The 20,417-nt window shown below is 38.9% G+C and overlaps 1 protein-coding gene across 26 annotated transcripts in view; it reads left to right on the top strand.

The window, feature by feature from the left end:
- Positions 1 to 20,417, top strand: part of LOC104847275 (atrophin-1-like) — a 78,763-nt gene that overhangs the window by 25,864 nt on the left and 32,482 nt on the right. For 14 of the 26 annotated variants that reach the window (XR_010321611.1, XM_064282990.1, XM_064282997.1 and 11 more), the window contains one exon: positions 19,864 to 19,971. The exons of the other annotated variants lie outside the window; for them this stretch is intronic. The gene's annotated coding sequence lies outside the window, so the exon portion shown is untranslated. The remainder of the gene's footprint in view (positions 1 to 19,863; positions 19,972 to 20,417) is intronic. 26 annotated transcript variants of the gene reach the window in all.

A 20,417-nucleotide genomic window follows, 5' to 3' on the forward strand; every position in this document is an offset into this window, starting at 1 on the left:
CACGGGGTTGCCATGAGTTGGAATTGACTGGACAGCAGCTGGTGTTTTGGTTTGTTACAGGCTGAACAGATTGCTTATTGTTTGTGTGTATGGAGTGGGGTGTGTACTGAAAGCCTAAACATCCTCTGGCATCTTATTTATTTTTGACTGTTCAAGGAAGGCTGGGCTGATAATAGCAGTGCCTTTTAGTAGTTGACATAACAGGGAGTGTTTGGCCTTTTACTTACTTGGAACCCACAACTTTTTTTTTTTTTCTTAAACCATAGGTAGGCTAGGTAAGAGGCTTTGTACTTGCTTCTTAGAAGAAATTTAAGAGCAATAAATTGACTGCCTTCAAATTTTTGCTAACAGTTCTTCACAGAAGTAAAAAATACAGAATCCCTGCCTGATTCCTTTGTAAACAATCCTTGTGATTGCCAGCTTGCCAAGGGATGCTTTTTTCTTTTGAGTAATTTCTGGGGAATACCTTGCTTTGGATCACCCTTACTTATTGCCCAAAGTTGCCTTCGGGAGTACAGGTGCTCTTTTCCCCCTTTATTCATAAAACCATTAAATTCTACTGTTTTCAGGAATTTAACATTGTTTTCATTGAAGTGATGTAAGTTAAAATTGAAACTGTGAGAGAATTTACCTATTTAGGCTTGAGCTTAAAATTTCCCAAAGTTAGGAGCCATAGTTTTGCCAACCACCAAACATAGAACAAGTAATTTTGAATTTATGGACATAATTATGTCATGGCCTTTCTAAATACAAAAATATAACTTTCACTTAGACCATTGAATACTTTGGTTATATCTTTACTGATACTGGTGAGAATGTAGTGCAATTGGTCCCATTATAGTTTTTTCTATTTGCCTTTTTTTCCAATTATGTTTTAGGTGTAAGTTTACAGAGCAAATTGGTTTCTCATTAAAGAATTAATACACAAATTGTTTTAGGACATTGGGTGCCAACCCTTTGATGGACCAATGCTCTCCCCTTCACGCTGGGTTCCCTGTTTCCATTTGTTCAGTTGCCTGTCCCTTCCTGCTTTCTTATCTTTCCTTTTGGGCTGGTGTATTCATTTCGTCTCATAAACGTGGTTAAATTATGCAGCCAGTCCCTCAAGTGTGCTATTGTTTGCCATATAGACTTGTCTAATCTTTGGCTTAAGAGCGAGCCTCTGGAGTACTTTTCTACTGAGTTAAAAGGGTATCAGGGGCCATAGGCTTGTGATTTCTCAAGGTTCTGTCAGACCAGCAAGTCTGGTCCTTTTTGTGTGTTTGAATTTGAATTTTGTTCTTCATTTTTCTCCTGCTCTGTCCAAGGACTCTGTATTATGATTCCTATCAGAGCAGTTGGTGGTGGTAGCCGGGTACCATCTAGTTTTTCTGGGCTCAGCCTGGCAGAGATTGTGGTAGTTGTGGTCCATTAGCCCTTTGGACTAAGCTTTCCCTTGTGTTTTGTTTTTTTTAATAGACTGAGGTAATCCTGTTTACTTTTCTACATGTTTATGGTGTCTCCCTGTACTGGAATGTGAACTTTAAGAGGACAGGGACCATGTGTCTTTTATATATTGCTGTATCCCTGTCATGGATTGAATTATATCCCCCTCAAAAATGTGTGTTTACTTGGTTAGGCCATGATTCCCAGTATTGTGTGGTCCTCCTCCATTTTGTGATTGTAATTTTATGTTAAAGAGGATTAGGTTGGGATTTTAACACCCTTACCAGGTCACATCCCTGATCCAGTACAAAGGAAGTACCCCTGGGGTGTGGCCTGCACCAGCTTTTATCTCTGAAGAGATGAAGGGGAAGTAAGCAGAGAGTTGGGGACTTCATACCACCAAGAAAGCAGTGCCAGAAGCAGAGTGTGTCCTTTGGACTTAAGGTTCCTGTGTGAGATGCTCCCAGACCAGGGGAAGACTGATGACAAGGACCTTCCTCCAGAGCTGACGGAGAGAGAAAGCCTTCCCCTGGATCTGGCGCCCTGAATTTGGACTTGTAGCCTACTAGACAGTGAGAGAATTAGTTTCTTTTTGTTAAGCCCCTGCATTTGTGGTATTTCTGTTAAGGCAGCACTAGATGACTGAGACAATCCCTATCACCTATTAACAGTGCTTTGCGTATAGTGGACACTCAAGTAATTGCTGAATGAATTCTGATTTGGTGTGGCTTAGATGGTATCCTGACATATTGAAAAAGCACCTCAGGTTATTTTGGTGTGCACTCCCATGGTTGAGAAACCTTGGTCTATCTTCCCTTTCCAATGTGTGTGAGATATAGAAGATATCACTCTTGAAGTTGGTAACCTCATTTCCCTAGTAGGAAAAGTTTAATTTGGTAATGTTATTCAAGTGTTGTTTGTAGGTGGGACTCAGAATGGACAATTGCATTCCATCATCAAATGATTAAGTTTAGGAAAGGAGGGAACATAGACCTAAAATTGAGTTTATTCCTTTTTTTTTTTTCTTTTTGTGAAAAAAAAAAAAAAAAAAAAAAACAGGCAAGGTTAGACTTCCTAAATGGTTTTCGTCCAAAACACTAATTAATTCTCAATGTTGGGTAGGATAGGATTTTGCTTCTGGGGGACATTTTGACATCTAGAGATGTTTTAGATCCCTTATGGCTCAGTGGTTAAGAGGTCAGCAGTTCAAATCCAGCCACTGTGTGGGAGAAGGATGTGGTAGTCTGTTTCTGTAAAGACTACAGCCTTGAAAACCTGATGGGACAGTTTTATAGGGTCACTAGTCACACTCATCTCGAAGGCACTGGGTATAGGGTCACTATGAGTCGAAACGGTCTCCACTGGCAATAGGCGTTTTAGTTTTAATTTAAATATGCACATATCTTACATTTTAAAGACTTGTTTGTGTATGTAAGTCAGTAGTTTTCAAAGTGTAGTCCTTGAACCCTTAGGACTAAAACCTGTTCATATTAATAATAAAATATTATATGCCCTTTTCTCTTTTATTTATTTATTTTAATAATTTTTATTGTGCTTTAAGTGAAAGTTTCCAAATCAAGTCAGTCTGCCACATACAAGCTTATATACACCTTACTCCATACTCCCACTTACTCTCCCCCTAATGAGTCAGCCCGCTCCCTCCTTCCAGTCTCTCCTTTCCTGACAATTTTGCAAGTTTCTAACCCTCTCTACCCTCCTATCTCCCCTCCAGACAGGAGATGCCAACACAGTCTCAGTGTCCACCTGATACAAGTAGCTCACTCTTCGTCAGCATCTCTCTCCAACCCATTGTCCAGTCCCTTCCATGTCTGATGAGTTGTCTTCGGGAATGGTTCTTGTCCTGGGCCAACAGAAGATTTGGGGACCATGACCGCTGGGATTCCTCTAGTCTTAGTCAGACCATTAAGTCTGGTCTTTTTTATGAGAATTTGGGGTCTGCATCCCACTGATCTCCTGCTCCCTCAGGGCTTCTCTGTTGTGCTCCCTATCAGGGCAGTCATCGGTTGTGGCCAGTCACCATCTAGTTCTCCTGGTCTCAGGATGATGTGAGTCTCTTGGTTCATGTGGCCCTTTCTGTCTCTTGGGCTCATAGTTATCCTGTGACCTTGATGTTCTACATTCTCCTTTGATCCAGGTGGGTTGAGACCAATTGATGCATCTTACATGGCCGCTTGTTAGCATTTAAGACCCCAGACGCCACATTTCAAAGTGGGATGCAGAATGTTTTCATAATAGAATTATTTTGCCAATTGACTTAGAAGTCCCCTTTTTAAGCCATAGTCCCTAAACCCCCGCCCTTGCTCCGCTGACCTTTGAAGCATTCAGTTTATCCCGGAAACTTCTTTGCTTTTGGTCCAGTCCAATTGAGCTGATCTTCTATGTATTGAGTATTGTCCTTCCCTTCACCTAAAGTGGTTCTTATCTACTAACTAATCAGTAAATAACCCTCTGCCACCCTCCCTCCTTCCCCCCACTTAACCACAAAAGTATGTGTTCTTCTCAGTTTATACTATTTCTAAAGATCTTATAATAGTGGTCTTATACAATATTTGTCCTTTTGTCTCTGACTAATTTCACTCAGCATAATGCCTTCCAGGTTCCTCCATGTTATGAACTGTTTCACAGATTAGTCACTATTCTTTATCGATGCGTAGTATTCCATTGTGTGAATCTACCACAATTTCTTTACCCATTCATCCGTTGATGGACCCCTTGGTTGCTTCCAACTTTTTGCTATTGTAAACAGAGCTTCAGTAAACATGGGTGTGCATATATCTGTTCGTGTGAAGGCTCTTATTTCTCTAGGGTATATTCCGAGGGGTGGGATTTCTGGGTTGTATGGTAGTTCTATTTCTAACTGTTTAAGATAACGCCAGATAGATTTCCAAAGTGGTTGTACCATTTTACATTCCCACCTGCAGTGTATAAGAGTTCCAATCTCTCTGCAGCCTCTCCAGCATTTATTATTTTGTGTTTTTTGAATTAATGCCAGCCTTGTTGGAGTGAGATGGAATCTCATCGTAGTTTTAATTTGCATTTCTCTAATGGCTAATGATCGAGAGCATTTTCTCATGTATCTGTTAGCTGCCTGAATATCTTCTTTAGTGAAGTACGTGTTCATATCCTTTGCCCACTTTTTGATTGCGTTGTTTGTCTTTTTGTGGTTGAGTTTTAACAGAATCATATAGATTTTAGAGATCAGGCGCTGGTCGGAGATGTCATAGCTGAAAATTCTTTCCCAATCTGAAGGTGGTCTTTTTACTCTTTTGGTGAAGTCTTTAGATGAGCATAGGTGTTTGATTTTTAGGAGCTCCCAGTTATCGGGTTTCTCTTCGTCATTTTTGGTAATGTTTTGTATTCTGTTTATACCTTGTATCAGGGCTCCTAAAGTTGTCCCTATTTTTTCTTCCATGATCTTTATTGTTTTACTCTTTATGTTTAGGTCTTTGATCCACTTAGAGCTAGTTTTTGTGCATGGTGTGAGGTATGGGTCCTGTATCATTTTTTTGCAAATGGATATCCCGTTATGCCAGCACCATTTGTTAAAAAGACTATCTTTTCCCCAATTAACTGGCACTGGGCCTTTGTCAAATATCAGCTCCTCATATATGGATGGATTTATATCTGGGTTCTCAGTTCTGTTCCATTGGTCTATGTGCCTGTTGTTGTACCAGTACCAGGCTGTTTTGACTACTGTGGCAGTATAATATGTTCTAATATTAGGTAGAGTGAGGCCTCCCACTTTCTTCTTTTTCAGTAATGCTTTACTTCTCCGGGGTTTCTTTCCTTTCCATATGAAGTTGGTGATTTGTTTCTCCATCACATTAAAAAATGGCATTGGAATTTGGGTTGGAATTGCATTGTATGTATAGATGGCTTTTGGTAGAATAGACATTTTTACTAAGTTAAGTCTTCCTATCCATGAGCAAGGCAGGTTTTTCCACTTATGTAGGTCCTTTTTAGTTTTTTGTAGTAGTACTTTGTAGTTTTATTTGTACAGGTCTTTTATATCTTTAGTAAGATTTATTCCTAAGTACTTTATCTTCTTGGGGGCTACTGTGAATGGCATTGATTTGGTGATTTCCTCTTCGATGTTCTTTTTCTTGATGTAGAGGAATCCAAGTGATTTTTGTGTGTTTATCTTATAACTGGAGACTCTGCCGAACTCTTCTATTAGTTTCAGTAGTTTTCTGGAGGATTCCTTAGGGTTTTCTGTGTATAAGATCATGTCATCTGCAAATAGAGATAATTGTACTTCTTCCTTCCCAATCCGGATGCCCTTTATTTCTTTGTCTAGCCTAATTGCTCTGGCTAGGACCTCTAGCACAGTGTTGAATAAGAGCAGTGATAAAGGGCATCCTTGTCTGGTTTCCTTTCTCAAGGGAAATGCTTTCAGGCTCTCTCCATTTAGAGTGATGTTGGCTGTTGGCTGTGTATAAAAAAAAAAAAAAAAGATGCCCTTTATTATGTTGAGGAATTTTCCTTCAATTCCTGTTTTGCTGAGAGTTTTTATCATGAATGGGTGTTGGACTTTGTCAAATGCCTTTTCTGCATCAATTGATAAGATCATGTGGTTTTTGTCTTTTGTTTTATTTATATGGTGGCTTACATTAATGGTTTTTCTAATATTAAACCAAAAGCTTGCATACCTGGTATAAATCCCACTTGGTCGTGGTGAATTATTTTTTTGATATGTTGTTGAATTCTACTGGCTAGAATTTTGTTGAGGATTTTTGCATCTATGTTCATGAGGGATACAGGTCTGTAATTTTCTTTTTTTGTGACGTCTCTACCTGGTTTTGGTATCAGGGATGTGGTGGCTTCATAGAATGAGTTAGGGAAATATTTGGTCATTTTCTATGCTTTGAAATACCTTTAGTAGTGGTGGTGTTAACTCTTCTCTGAAAGTTTGGTAGAACTCTGCAGTGAAGCTGTCCGGGCCCAGGCTTTTTTTTATTGGGAGTTTTTCAATTACCGTTTCAATCTCTTTTTTTGTTATGGGTCTGTTTAGTTGTTCTACTTCTGATTGTGTTAGTTTAGGTAGGTAGTGTTTTTCCAGGAATTCATCCATTTCTTCAAGGTTGCAAATTTGTTAGAGTACAATTTTTAATAATAATCTGATATGATTCTTTTAATTTCAGTTGGGTCTGTTTTGATGTGGCCCATCTCGTTTCTTATTCGGGTTATTTGTTTCCTTTCCTGTATTTCTTTAGTCAGTCTGGCCAATGGTTTATCGATATTGTTAATTTTTTCAAAGAACCAGCTTTTGGCTTTGTTAATTCTTTTAATTGTTTTTCTGTTCTCTAATTCATTTAGTTCAGCTCTAATTTTTATTATTTGTTTTCTTCTGGTGCCTGATGGATTCTTTTGTTGCTCACTTTCTATTTGTTCAAGTTGTAGGAACAGTTTTCTGATTTTGGCTCTTTTTGTATGCGTGCATTTATCGATATAAATTGACCTCTGAGCAGTGCTTTTGCTGTGTCCCAGAGGTTTTGATAGGAAGTATTTTCATTCTTGTTGCATTCTATGAATTTCTTTATTCCCTCCTTAATGTCTTCTATAACCCAGTCTTTTTTCAGCAGGGTATTGTTCAGTTTCCAAGTATTTGATTTCTTTTCTGTAATATTTCTGTTATGATTTCCATTTTTATGGCCTTGTGGTCTGAGAAGATGCTTTGTAATATTTCAATGTTTTGGATTCTGCAAAGGTTTGTTTTATGACCTAATATATGGTCTATTCTAGAGAATGTTCCATGTGCGCTAGACAAAAAAGTATACTTTGCAGCAGTTGGTTGGAGTGTTCTGTATAAGTCAATGAGGTCAAGTTGGTTGATTGTAGCAATTAGGTCTTCCGTGTCTCTATTGAGCTTCTTACTGGAAGTCCTGTCCTTCTCCAAAGTGGTGTGTTGAAGTCTCCTACTATAAATGTGGAGGTGTCTATCTCACTTTTCAGTTCTGTTAAAGTTTGTTTTATGTACCTTGCAGCCCTGTCGTTGGGTGCATAAATATTTAATATGGTTATATCTTCCTGGTAATTGTCCCTTTTATCATTATGTAGTGTCCTTCTTTATCCTTTGTGGTAGATTTAACTTTAAAGTCTATTTTGTCAAAAATTAATATTGCTACTCCTGGTCTTTTTTGTTTGTTGTTTGCTTGATATATTTTTTCCATCCTTTGAGTTTTAGTTTGTGTCTCTAAGTCTAAGGTGTGTCTCTTGTAGGCAGCATATAGATGGATCATGTTTCTTTATCCAGCCTGAGACTCTCTGTCCCTATATTGGTGCATTTAGTCCATTTACGTGCAGCGTAATTATAGATATGTATGTGTTTACTGCTGTCATTTTGATGCCTTTTTATGTGTGTTGAGTATTTCATTTTTCCACTTAATTTTTGTGCTGAGACGTTTTTCTTTGTAAATTCTGTGTTCCTCATTTTCATAGTATTTGAGTTTATGTTTGCTGAGTCATTATGTTTTTCTTGGTTTTTATTTTGAGTTATGGAGTTGTTATACCTCTTTGTGGTTACCTTAATATTTACCCCTGTTTTTCTAAGTAAAAATCCAACTTGTATTGTCTTTTATCGCCTTGTTTCCCACTCCATATGGCAGTTCTGTGCCACCTGTATTTAGTCCCTCTTTTTGATTATTGTGATTTTTATATATTGACTTCAATGATTCCCTGTTTTGAGTGTTTTTTTTTTCTTTTTAAAATTAATCTTAATTTGTTTTTGTGATTTCCCTGTTTGAGTTGATATCAGGATGTTCTGTTCTGTGACCTTTTGTAGTGCTGGTATCTGATATTGGTTTTCTGACCAAACAGTTTCCTTTAGTATTTCTTGTAGCTTTGGTTTGGTTTTTGCAAATTCTCTAAGCTTGTGTTTATCTGTAAATGTTTTAATTTCGCCTTCATATTTGAGAGAGAGTTTTGCTGCATATATGATCCTTGGCTGGCAGTTTTGCTCCTTCGGTGTTCTATATATGTCATCCCATTGCCTTCTTGACTGCATGGTTTCTACTGAGTAGTCTGAACTTATTCTTACTGATTCTCCTTTGTAGGAGACCTTTCTTTTATTCCTGGCTGCTTTTAAAATTTTCTCTTTTTCTTTGGTTTTGGGAAGTTTCATGATAATATGTCTTGGTGATTTTCTTTTTGGATCAGTCTTGAATGGGGTTCGATGAGCATCTTGGATAGATATCCTTTCGTCTTTCATGATGTCAGGGAAGTTTTCTGCCAACAGATCTTCAACTATTCTCTCTGTATTTTCTGTTATCCCTCCGTGTTCTGGGACTCCAATCACATGCAAGTTATTCTTTTTGATAGCTTCCCACATGATTCTTAGGGTTTCTTCATTTTTTTTTTTAGTTCTTTTATCTGATTTTTTTTTCAGCTATATTGGTGTCAATTCCCTTCTCCTCCAGATCCCCCACCCTGCATTCCAGTTTCTCAAGTCTGCTCCTTTGACTTCCTGTTGAGTTGTCTAATTCTGTAATTTTACTGTTAATCTTTTGGGTTTCTGAATGCTGTCTCTCTATGGATTCTTGCAGCTTATTCATTTTTCCACTCTGTTCTTGAATAATCTTTTTGAGTTCTTCAACTGCTTTATCAGTGTGTTCCTTGGCTTTTTCTGTAGATTGCCTTATTTCATTTCTGATGTCATCCCTGATGTCTTGAAGCATTCTGTGAATTAGTTTTTTATATTCTGCATCTGGCAATTCCAGGTTTGTATCTTCATTTGGGAAAGATTTTGATTTTTAGTTTAGCAGTCATGGTCTGCTTCTTTATGTGGTTTGATATCGCCTGCTGTCTCCGAGCCATCTCTAAGATATTGTAGTGATTTATTCTATATTTGCTCACTGAGTCTCATCTTGTTTTGTTTTCTTTCAGTATACGTAGATGGGCTACTAGATTGCGCTCTCTTGAATGTTGTAGCCCTTGAATCACTTATATCCTATTACTAGCTGGTTTGGGCGGTTACCAGGTATATAAGCCTGAGAGTCCATTTACTATTCTTGAGTAGAATCTGATTTTGGGTCATCAAGTGTGTGGTGCAGACTCTCACCTATCCACCTAGAGAAGTAGTGGTGATAGTTGTGTTCACCAGATTCTAGTAGCAGCAGGGGTTCACACTCCAGGAGGGGCAGGATGCTGACAGGCTTCCCCCAAGTTCCAGTGAGGTAGGTGTGTCTCTATTCCTAAAGCACTTTGGTGGGTGGGCTCTGCTGCTGTACCTTAGGCCCCCAATGCAAGTACCTCTACAAATTGGTAGGTGTCACCCTCTTTAGACCTCTAAGGCAGGAGGCTAGGTGGTCTGGGGGGAGCTTCAGCCCTCAGTTCCCTGTTATGGGTCCGTGAGAGCTCTGTTGAATATACAGAGATATCAGACCTGGGAAACTCGTCTTTCCAGTAATCTGCTAAAAAAAATTAGTCTGATACCTATCAGAATTGCCTTTGCATTATAATAGCCACCTTGTTCCCTGTAGGGATGAAAGCCCAAGGCTGTGGATCACATATGTTTGGCTGGAGCTGGTTCTGTGTTTTTAGTCCAATTAGGGAAGGATTTTTGGTCCCTGGGTTTTTTGTAGCTGCTTCTCTCAGGCCAGGAGAATGGGTTAGGAAAAGACCAAAAAAAAAAAAAAAAACGTGCAGCACACGTCACTCTCTGGCTCAGGAAATCCCAATGTTAATGAAGCCGCCTGGGAAGGGGAGGGGAGGTTTCCGGTAAATAGGAGAGAGTAACACCCCAGAATATAGACAAAGTTAATTATCTTGCTTGGGATGACTGTTTTATCTGAGATTCCCGAGGGTCGTGTTGAGTCGACTGTGTGCGCTGGCTGGGTAGAGATTGCCGCCGAAGGTCAGGCCCGCGTCCCATGCTTGTGCTGTCTCAGAAGCCACGTTCAGTTCCTCCGCTCCCCGTCCGAAGCCCAGCGCCATGGTTCCCTGGCTGAAACTCCGCACTCCAGGCTCCCAAAACCAGTCGCTGCCTCCTGGTGACTTCTCCTGTCAGCTGCGTTGCTGCGCTACCTGCGTGCAGTGGCTGGGCTTCCCCCGAGGTCACTTCTGGGGGCTAGGGCTGCGTCCCGTGTTTGTGCCATCTCTGGATGGCGTGCTCAGCTCCCCTGCGCCCAGTCCAAAGCCCGGCGCCAAGGTTTCCTGACTGGAACGCTGGCTTCAGGCTCCGAAAACAGTCACTGCTTCCCCGTGGTTGTTCGTTCCAGTCTCTGTCACTCAGGTCAACTCTTTAGATCTGTGTTTGATGGTCAGGGTTCATAGATTGTCATGTATGTGATTGATGCACTTGTTTTTGCAAGTCTTTGTTGCAAGAGAGATCCGAGGTAGCTTCTACCTAGTTAGCCATCTTAGCCCCCACCCTTTTCTCTTTGATGTTTGGATTAAAGATGCAAAAGCAATGCTGAGTAAAACAGCTGATACCTTAGCAGGAAATCAAGGCAGTGGCACTGAATTTTCTAGTAGTGTATATTCTTCTCTGTCATGAATACTTCATGTCATACAGTTAAAAAAAAAATTCATTTTTCCTTCAGATTCTTTTTCAGTACAAATTAAATTTTACTATACTTGGCTCTAGAGTGTCTGTGTGATAAAATGGGTATGTGCTGCAGAGGGAAAGAGTTTGTGTGATTGAGTTGCTAGCTCAGCTACCTCCCTCCCCATTTTCATGTAGTATCTTCTTTAATTGAAAAAACAACTGAAAAACCATTGTTATTCAGACTTTGGTATTTGGCAAACATTTCTTTGAAAATGAACAAAATGAACTTGTTACTAATGATAAAATTGGAGCTTTCAGGCAAAAAATTAGAATTTGGGGATACCTGTATGGGCTACCTTGAGCTTGATAGCATTCTAGTAGAGACATTTGTGGTAATAATGATAGGATAGTAATGGTGATATTATTTAATGAACTGTGTCAACATTTGGAAGAACTGAATAACTCAGCAAACCAACATTTTCCAGATGGCGTTATGAAATCACACAGAGGTAAAGATCCCATTCAAAGAGCAAGTTAGACAAATGGATTTTGTGTGTGTGTGTGATAAAATATGTATAACAAAACATTTGGCATTTCAACTATTTGTATATGTACAATTCAGTTACATTTATTACATTCACCATGCTGTGCAGTTGTCATCCCTATCCATTTCCAAATTTTTTTGTTATCACCCTTAACAGAAACTCCATACTCCTTAAGGAATAACTTTCTATTTTCCCCTCCCACCTGCCCTTAGTAAGCTCTAATAAACATTGGTCTCTATGCATTTGCCTGTTCTAGGTATTTTATATAGGTGGGTCATACACTATTGTCCAGTAGTGTCTGACTTAGTTCACTCAGTGTAATCTTTTCAAGGTTCATCCATGTTTTAACATGTAACAGAACTTCATATTTCTTCATGGCTGAATTGCTGCATTGTATGGATTTCCCACATTTTATCCATTCATCTGTTGATGAATACTTAGGTTGTTTCCACTTTTTGGCAATTGTTAATAATGCTCCCCCCACGTGTCTGTCATTTTGTTGTACTGTGGGGGCTTGCGTTTTCCTGTGACACTGGAATTTCTGCCACTGGTACTCAGATACCAGCAGGGTCACTCATGGTGGACAGGTTTTAGTGGAGCTTCCAGACTAAGGCAGACTAGGAAGAAGGACCTAGTCGTCTATTTCTGAAAAGAATTAGCCAGTGAAAACCTTCTGGATAGCAGTGGAACATTGTCAGAGGCTGTCCCAGAAGATGAGCTGCCTCCTCAGAGTAGAGTTAACTTAATGACGTGGATTGAGTCAAGCTTTTGGAACCTTCGTTTCCTGATGTGGCATGACTCAAAATGTGAAGAAACAGCTGCGAATATCCATTAATAATCGGAACGTGGAATGTACAGAGTATGAATCTAGGAAAATTGGAAATTATAAAAAACAAAATAGAACACATAAACATCAATGTCCTAGGTGTTAGTGAGCTGAAAAGGACTGGTACTGACCATTTTGAATTGGACAATCATATGGTCTGCTACGCCAGCAGCAACAACCTGATAGCATTGCATTCATCATCAAAAAACATTTCAGGATCTATCCTGAAATACAGCGCTGCGAGTGATAGGATAATATCCATATGCCTGCCAGGAAGATCAGTTAACGTGACCTACTTTTCAAATTTATGCACCAACCACTAAGGTCAAAGATGAAGAAATTAAACATTTTTTAACAACTTCTGCAGTCTCCAATTGATTGAACATGCAGTCAAGATGCATCGATAATTATTGGTGATTGGAATGCAAAAGGTGGAAACAAAGAAGGATTGGCTGGTGGAAAATATGGCCTCAGTGATAGAAACGATGCTGGAGCTCGCAGGATAGAATTTTGCAAGACCAATGACTTTTTCATTGCAGATATCTTTTTTGAATAACATAAGTGTCAGTTATATACACAGGCCTCACCAGATGGAATACACAGGAATCAAATCAACTACATCTGTGTAAAGAGATGATGGAGAAGCTCAGTATCATCAGTCAGAACAAGGCCAGGGGCCGACTGCAGAACAGACCATCAACTGTTCATATGTAAGTTCAAGTTGAAGCTAAAGAAAATTAGAACAAGTCCAGGAGAGCCAAAGTACAGTCTTGAGTATTTCCCGCCTGAATTTAGTGACCATCTCAAGAATAGATTTGACACGTTGAACACTAATGACCAGACAGGTTGTGGAATGACATCAAGGACATCATATGTGAAGAAAGCAAGAGGTCATTAAACTGACAAGAAAGAAAAGACCAAAATAGGTGTCAAAAGAGACTCTGAAACTTGCTCTTGAACATCAGGTGTCTAAAGCAAATGCAAGAAATGATGAAGTAAAAGAGCTGAACAGAAGATTTCAAAGGGTGGCTCCAGAAGACAAAGTAAAGTAACCCGGAGTTAGGAAACCAAAAGGGAAGAACATGCTGGATGTTTCTCAAGCTGAAAGATCTGAAGAAAAAATTCAAGCCTGAAGATGCAATATTGAAAGATTCTATAAGGAAAATATTAGATGACACAGGAAGCATCAAAAGAAGATGGAAGGAATATATAGTCACTATACCAAAAAGAATTGGTCAACATTCAACCATTTCAGGAGGTAGCCTATGAGCAGGAACCAATGGTACTGAAGGAAGAGGTTCAAGCTGCACTGAAGGTATTGGCAGAAAAACAAGGCTTCAGGAATTGATGGACTACCAATTGAGATGTTTCAACAAACAGATACAGTGCTGCAAGTGCTCACTTGTCTATGCCAAGAAATTTGGAAGGCAGCTTCTTGGCCAGCCAACTGGAAGAGATCGGTATTTGTGCTCATTCCAAATAAAGGTGATCCAACTGAATGCAGAAATTATCCAACAGTATTAATATTACACACAAGTAAAATTTTGCTGAAAGTACATGTAGAATGAGCTGCAGCAGTATATCAACAGGGAACTGCCAGAAATTCAAGCCAGATTCAGAAGACGAGGTGGAAAGAGGGGTATCATTGCTGATGTCGGATGAATCTTGGTTGAAGGCAGAGATAACCACAGAGATGTTTACCTCTGTTTTACATTGACTGTGCAGAGGCAGTCGACTGTGTGGATCATAATAAATTATGGATGATTGCCAAGGATGGGAATTTCAGAACACTTAATTGTGCTCATGCAGAATCTGTACATAGATAAAGAGGCAGTCGTTGGAACTGAACAAGGGGATACTGCATTGTTCAAAGTCAGGAAAAGCGTGTGTCAGGGTTGTATGCTTTCACCATATTTATTCAATCTGTATGCTGAGGAAATAATCTGAAAAGATGGACCATATGAAGAAGAATGAGGGAACAGGATTGGAGGAAGACTCGTTAACAACCTGCAATATGCAGATGACAAAACCTTGCTTGCTGAAAGTGAAGAGGACTTGAAGCACTTATTGATGAAGATCAAAGACTACAGCCTTCGGTATGGATTACACCTCAACATAAAGAAAACAAAAATCCTCACAACTGGGCCAGTAAGCAGCATCATCATAAACAGAAAAGATTGAAATTGTCAAGTATTTCATTTTACTGGATCCATGATCAACACCCATGGAAGCAGCAGTCAGGAAATCAAAGGACACATTGGGTAAATCTGCTGCAAAAGACCTTTTTAAAGGGTTAAAAAGCAAAGATGTCACCTTGAAGACTAAGGTTGGCCTGACCCAAGCTATGGTGTTTTAAATCGCATCTGCATGTGAAAGCTGAACAATGAATAAGGAAGACTGAAGAAGAATCAATGCCTTTGAGTTAATGGTGTTGGTGAAGAATATTGAGTATACCATGGACTGCCAGAGGAATGAACAATCTGTCATGGAAGAAGTACAACCAGAGTTCTCCTTGGCAGCAAGGATAGCAAGACTTCATCTCTCATACTTTGGGTATGTTATCAGGAAGGACCAGTCCCTGCAGAAGGACATCACACTTGGTAAGGTGGACGGAGGGTCAGTGAAAGAGAGGAAGACCCTCAACGAGGTGGATTGACACAATGGATGCAACAATGGGCTCAAACATAGCAACAATTGTTAGAATGGCACAGGACCATGCAATTTTTTGTTCTGTTTTGCATAGGGTCACCATTAGTTGGAACCAACTCGACGGCATCTAACAATAACAACAACAATAATAATGCTCCAGTGAACATTGGTAAGCAGGAAACAGACCCTGAGTCTTAGGCTGGGTTTTCTAGAGAAGCAAATTCAGTAAAGTGGATAAGTACATATGGAGAGAGATTTGTGTGAAGAAAATGGCTAATGTCATAGAGGCTGGAATGTCCTAAGTCCATGGATCAGGCTGGAGGCTTCTTGTGAATCACATAGCTGCAGGGCTGGGGAACCCAAAATCGGCAGGCAAGATGGCAGGTAAGCTGCTAGCTCCAGTCCCAATAACTGGAGGTCAGACAAACAGGAGCCAGCTGCAGAATCCAGAACGAGCAGAAGTCCATGAGCCTTGCCAGCAAGTCTTCCTATATTGATTGCAGACCACACCCCCAAGGAAACTCCCTTTCAACTGATTGGCTACTCACAGCAGATCCTATCATTGAGGTGATTACATTATATCAGATCTCATCATGGAAGTGATTACATCATTATACGACTGCCAAACCACTGAGAGTCACGGCCCAATCAATTTGAAACACAACCATAATGATCACACCCTGCTTTCAAGTCTTTTGGGTAGGTATATACCTAATAGTGCAGTGGCGGAGTCATATGGTAGTTCTGTGTTTAACTTTATGAGGAACCACCAAACTTTTCCACAGCAACTACACCATTTTACATTCCCACCAACAATTGATTAGGGTTCCAATTTTTCCATATCCTTGCCAACACTTCTTATCCTCTATTTTTCTGGTAATAGTTATCCTAGTGAGAGTGAAGTGCTATTGTGGTTTTGATTTGCATTTCCCTAATGATTAATGATGTGTCAAGCATCTCTTTTTTCCCTTAAGTTAAAATTTTTTTAGTTTATTGTAGTTTAGGTGAAGATTTACAGAGCGAACTAGTTTCTTATTTAACAATTAATACACATACTGTTTTGTGACAGTGGTTGCCAACCCCACGACATGTCAACACTCTCCCCTTCTCAATCTTGGGTTCCCCATTACCAGCTTTCCTGTCCCCTGCTGCCTTCTTGTCCTTGCCCCTGGGGTGGTGTGCCCTGTTAAGTCTCCTTTTGTTTTATGGGTCTGTTTAATCTTTGGCTGATGGATGAACGTCAGGAATGATGACTTCATTACTGAGCTAAAAGTGTGTCTGGGGGCCATACTCTCGGGGCTTCTCCAGTCTCTGTCAGGCCAATGAGTCTGGTCTATTTTTGTGAGTTAGAATTTTGTTTTACATTTTTCTCCAACTCTGTCTGGGACCCTCTACTGTGATCCCTGTCAGAGCAGTTGGTGATGGTAGCCGGGCATCATCTAGTTGTGCTGGACTCAGTCTGGTGGAGGCTGTAGTAGTTGTGTTCCATTAGTTCTTTGAGCTAATCTTTCCCTTGTGTCTTTGGTTTCCTTTATTCTCCCTTGTGTTGAGCATCTTTTTATGTGCTTATTGGCTGTTTGTATGTTCTTTAGAGAAATGTCTGTTCAAATGCTTTGCCCATTTTTAAATTTGGTGGTTTGTTTTTTGTGGTTAAGTTCTAGGGTTTTTTTGGTTTTGGTTTTTTTAATATTCTGGATACTAAACCCTTATCAGATATATGGTTCCTAAATATTTTCTTGGATTCTGTAGGTTGTTTCTTAACTTCCTTGAAAAAAATCCTTTGGAAGTTTTTAAATTTGGAGAACTGGATTTATCTGTTTTATCTTTTGTGCTGCTTTTGGTGTTATATCTTAGAATCCGTTGTTGGAAACTGGGTCCCAAAGCGTGTTTTATTCTTAGCATTTTACGCTTTTAGTTCTGACATTTAGATCGTTGATCTATTTTGAGTTAGTTTTCATACATGGTGTGAGGTATGGGTTCAATGTCATTCTTTTGCAGTCTTTTTCTCAGCACCATTTATTGAAGACTATTCCCCAATTGAATGCATTTGGCACCTTATAAAAAAATAAGTTGACTGTAGAAAATGAATTTATTTCTGGACTCCCAATTCTATTTAATTCATTTATATCTTTGTCATTATACCAGTACCAAACTGTTTTGATTACTGTAGCTTTATACTAGTTTTTGAAATAGAGAAGTTTGAGTCCTCTTACAGAGTTTTTATTTTTCAGGGTTGCTTTGGCTTTTTGGAGCCCCTTGCAGTTTCATATCAATTCGAGGTTTGACTTTTCCATTTCTGCTAATAAACTGTTGGAATTTGTGTAAGGATTGCATTGAATCTGTTGACTGGTTTGAGTAGTATTGACACTTTAACAATATTAAGAACGTGGAATGTGTTTTCATTTATTTAGGTGTTTAATTTCTTTCAGCAATGTTTTATGGTGTTCAGTTAAAAGTCTTTGTCCTCCCTGGTTAAATTAATTCCTAGGTATTTTATTCTTTTAGATGTTTTTGTCTTTGAGATAGTTTTCCTTGCCTTTTTAAACTAATTTTTTTCTTGCTGAGAGTATATGCAGCAAAATATATACCAATTCAACACTTTCTCCATGTACAATTTAGTGACATTGATTGCATTCTTTGAATTGTGCAACCATTTTCACCCTCCTGAGATAATCCTTCCCCATAAGCATAAACCCTAAGACTCTTACATAATCTTTTGAATCGTGTCGTCAGTTTGATCCCACATAAATAAGTCTTAAAAGAACATAATGCTCAAGGCATTCTTTACTAGTTAAGCTGAAGTATTGTTTGGTTTTAAGAAGACTTAAGGGAATATTTTTGGTTTTAGGTTTAAGGTTATCTTAGGGTAGTAATTTCAGAAATTTGTCCATCCCCCATGGCTCCACAAAGTCTTGAGTCTGAGAATTTGAAGTTGTGTTCTGCATTTTACCCATTTTGATCAGAATTCTTCTGTGGAATCTTGGATCAAAATGTTCAGTAATGGTAGTCAGGCACCATCCAGGTCTTCTGGTCGCCTGGCAAATGAGGGAGTTGTTCATGGATGCAATTATCCACACATTCCATTTCTACCTCCTGTGCCTGACTCTCCTTCTTCTCCTTCTTCTGGCAAATAGTTACCAGTTGTTGTGCCTTGGATGGCAGATTGCAAGCTTTGAAGACCCAGGCACTGCACAGCAAACAAGGAGGTAGAACAAAAGCACTAAACACAGTATTAGGCCAGTTAACTTGGATGTCCCGTGAAACCATGACCCTAAACTTCTGAACCAAGGAACCAAATCCCAGGAGGTATTTGGTCGTACAGAAGCAGTCTTAGCAGCTCCTCTCTTTTTGTTGTTGTTGTTTTTGTAAACATATCTGTTGCACAACTTTTGCCAGTTCAGCTTTTTACAGGTGTTCACCTTAATGACAGCAGTTTCATTAATTGGCTGTATAACCTTGACTTTGACGAATATAATTTTTCCATCACCATAACCCAAACCTCAGTTCCTTATAAGCAGTAACCCTCTTTTTTTCCCCTGCTTCCTGGAAAAAAAAAAAAAATTTTTTTTTTTTTTCCTGTCCCAGTAGCCACTAAGAAACTTTGGTCTCTATACATTTGCCTTTTCTTATCTTTTTCTATAAGTGAGGCCGTACAATATTTATCTTTTTATGGTTGACTTGTTTCACTCAGCATAATGTCTTTAAGCTCCATCCATATTAAAGCATGTATCAAGACTTCATTTCTCTTACTGACTGAATGGTATTCCATTGTATGTATGCTCCACATTTTTGTTTATACATTTGTCTGTTGATGGGCATTTAGGTTGTTTGGCTGTTCTAAATAGTGCTGCAGTAAACATTGGTGTACAATGTTTACTCTCTTCAAGTCTCTGTTTTCAAGTCTTTGCAGTATATGCCTAGGAGTGGAATTGCTGGGTTATCTGATAGCGTTTTTAGTGTTTTGAGGAACTGCTACACTGTTTTCCACAGTGGTCGTACCATTTTGCATTCTACCAGCAATGGATAATGGTTCCAGTTTCCCCACATCCTCACCCTGACCATATTTGTTACTTTTTTTTTTTTTTTAAGCCAACCTAAGCAAACAAAAACCCATTGCCTTCAAGTAGATTGCAACTCGTTGCAGCCCTCTAGGACAAAATAGAACTACCTCATAGGGTTTCCAAGGAGCAATTGGTGGATTCGAACTGCTGACTTTTTGGTTAGCAACTGAGCTCTTAACCATTATGCTACCAGCCTGGTGAAATGCACCCTCACTGTGGTTTTGATTTGCATCTCTTGATGACTAATGATGTTGAGTATCTTTTCATGTGTTTGTTGGCCATTTGAATGTCTGTTTTGGTGAAATGTCTATTCAAGTCCTTTGCCCATTTTTTGATTGGGTTATTTGTCTTCTTGTTGTTAGGTTGTTGAGACTTTATATGTATTTGGGGCTTTAGATTCTTCTCGAATATATGGCTTCCGAAGATATTCTCCCGGTCGGTAGCTTGCCTTTTCACTTTTTGGTAAAGTGTTTTGATAAACAGAAATCTTTAATTTTTATGAGGTCCCATTAATCTATTTTACCTTTTGCTGTTTGTGCTTTTGTTATTGTATAGGTAATCCATTGTTCAAAACTAGGCCTGACAGCGTTGCCTCTGCATTTTCTTCTAGCAATGTTATGGCTTTAGTTTTCACATTTATGTTCTTACTCCATTTTGAATTTGTTTTTGTATGTTTCATTTTTCTGCATATGGAAATTCAATTTTCCTAACACCATTTATAGAGGAGACTTTTCTTTCCGTATCGAATGGAACTTAGCACCCTTATCAAAAATCAGTTGATCACAGATGTGTGGATTTATTTCTGGACTCTCAGTTCTATCCCATTGATTTGTGTTTCTTTTGTTACACTAGTACCAGACCGTTTTGATTGCTGTGGCTGTATAATATGTTTTCTACTGGTCAAGTTTTGATGTCCTATCAAAGAAGAATATCCACAATTATCTGAAAAGGCTGTTTTGTGTGAGTAGAGATTTTCTGCATGTTCTTGAATGAAGACAGTTTATTTCAACACATTAAATAAAGAAATGGCTATGAGACACCAACTTTTTTCTTTTTAATTCAGACATTAAAGAGTTTCGTAAAAATGTGAAACTGTGCTACTCTTTTCACAAAATTCTTTTGAAGATAATTGTTTTCATAGCAAATTTATTTCTGTTAATAGGTAAATGATATTTTATTATGAAATGAATTTAAAAATAGTTTTTTTAGATTTTTAGTTTTAATTTGGAATGCAGTAAACATTAGTAGATACAACCCACATGAGCAAACTTCTTTGAGGAACTCAGTAATCTATACATGTGAAAGGGTCCTCTTAACAATTTTTAAACCAAATAGACTCCTAAGAGTTGTCCCTCAGATATTGTTGAACGTCAGTTTGTGTCTCTTGTTAGGCTAGTCTGCCATAG

Source organism: Loxodonta africana, chromosome 3 (genome assembly GCF_030014295.1).
Source record: "Loxodonta africana isolate mLoxAfr1 chromosome 3, mLoxAfr1.hap2, whole genome shotgun sequence".
NCBI classification, from domain to species: Eukaryota; Metazoa; Chordata; class Mammalia; order Proboscidea; family Elephantidae; genus Loxodonta; species Loxodonta africana.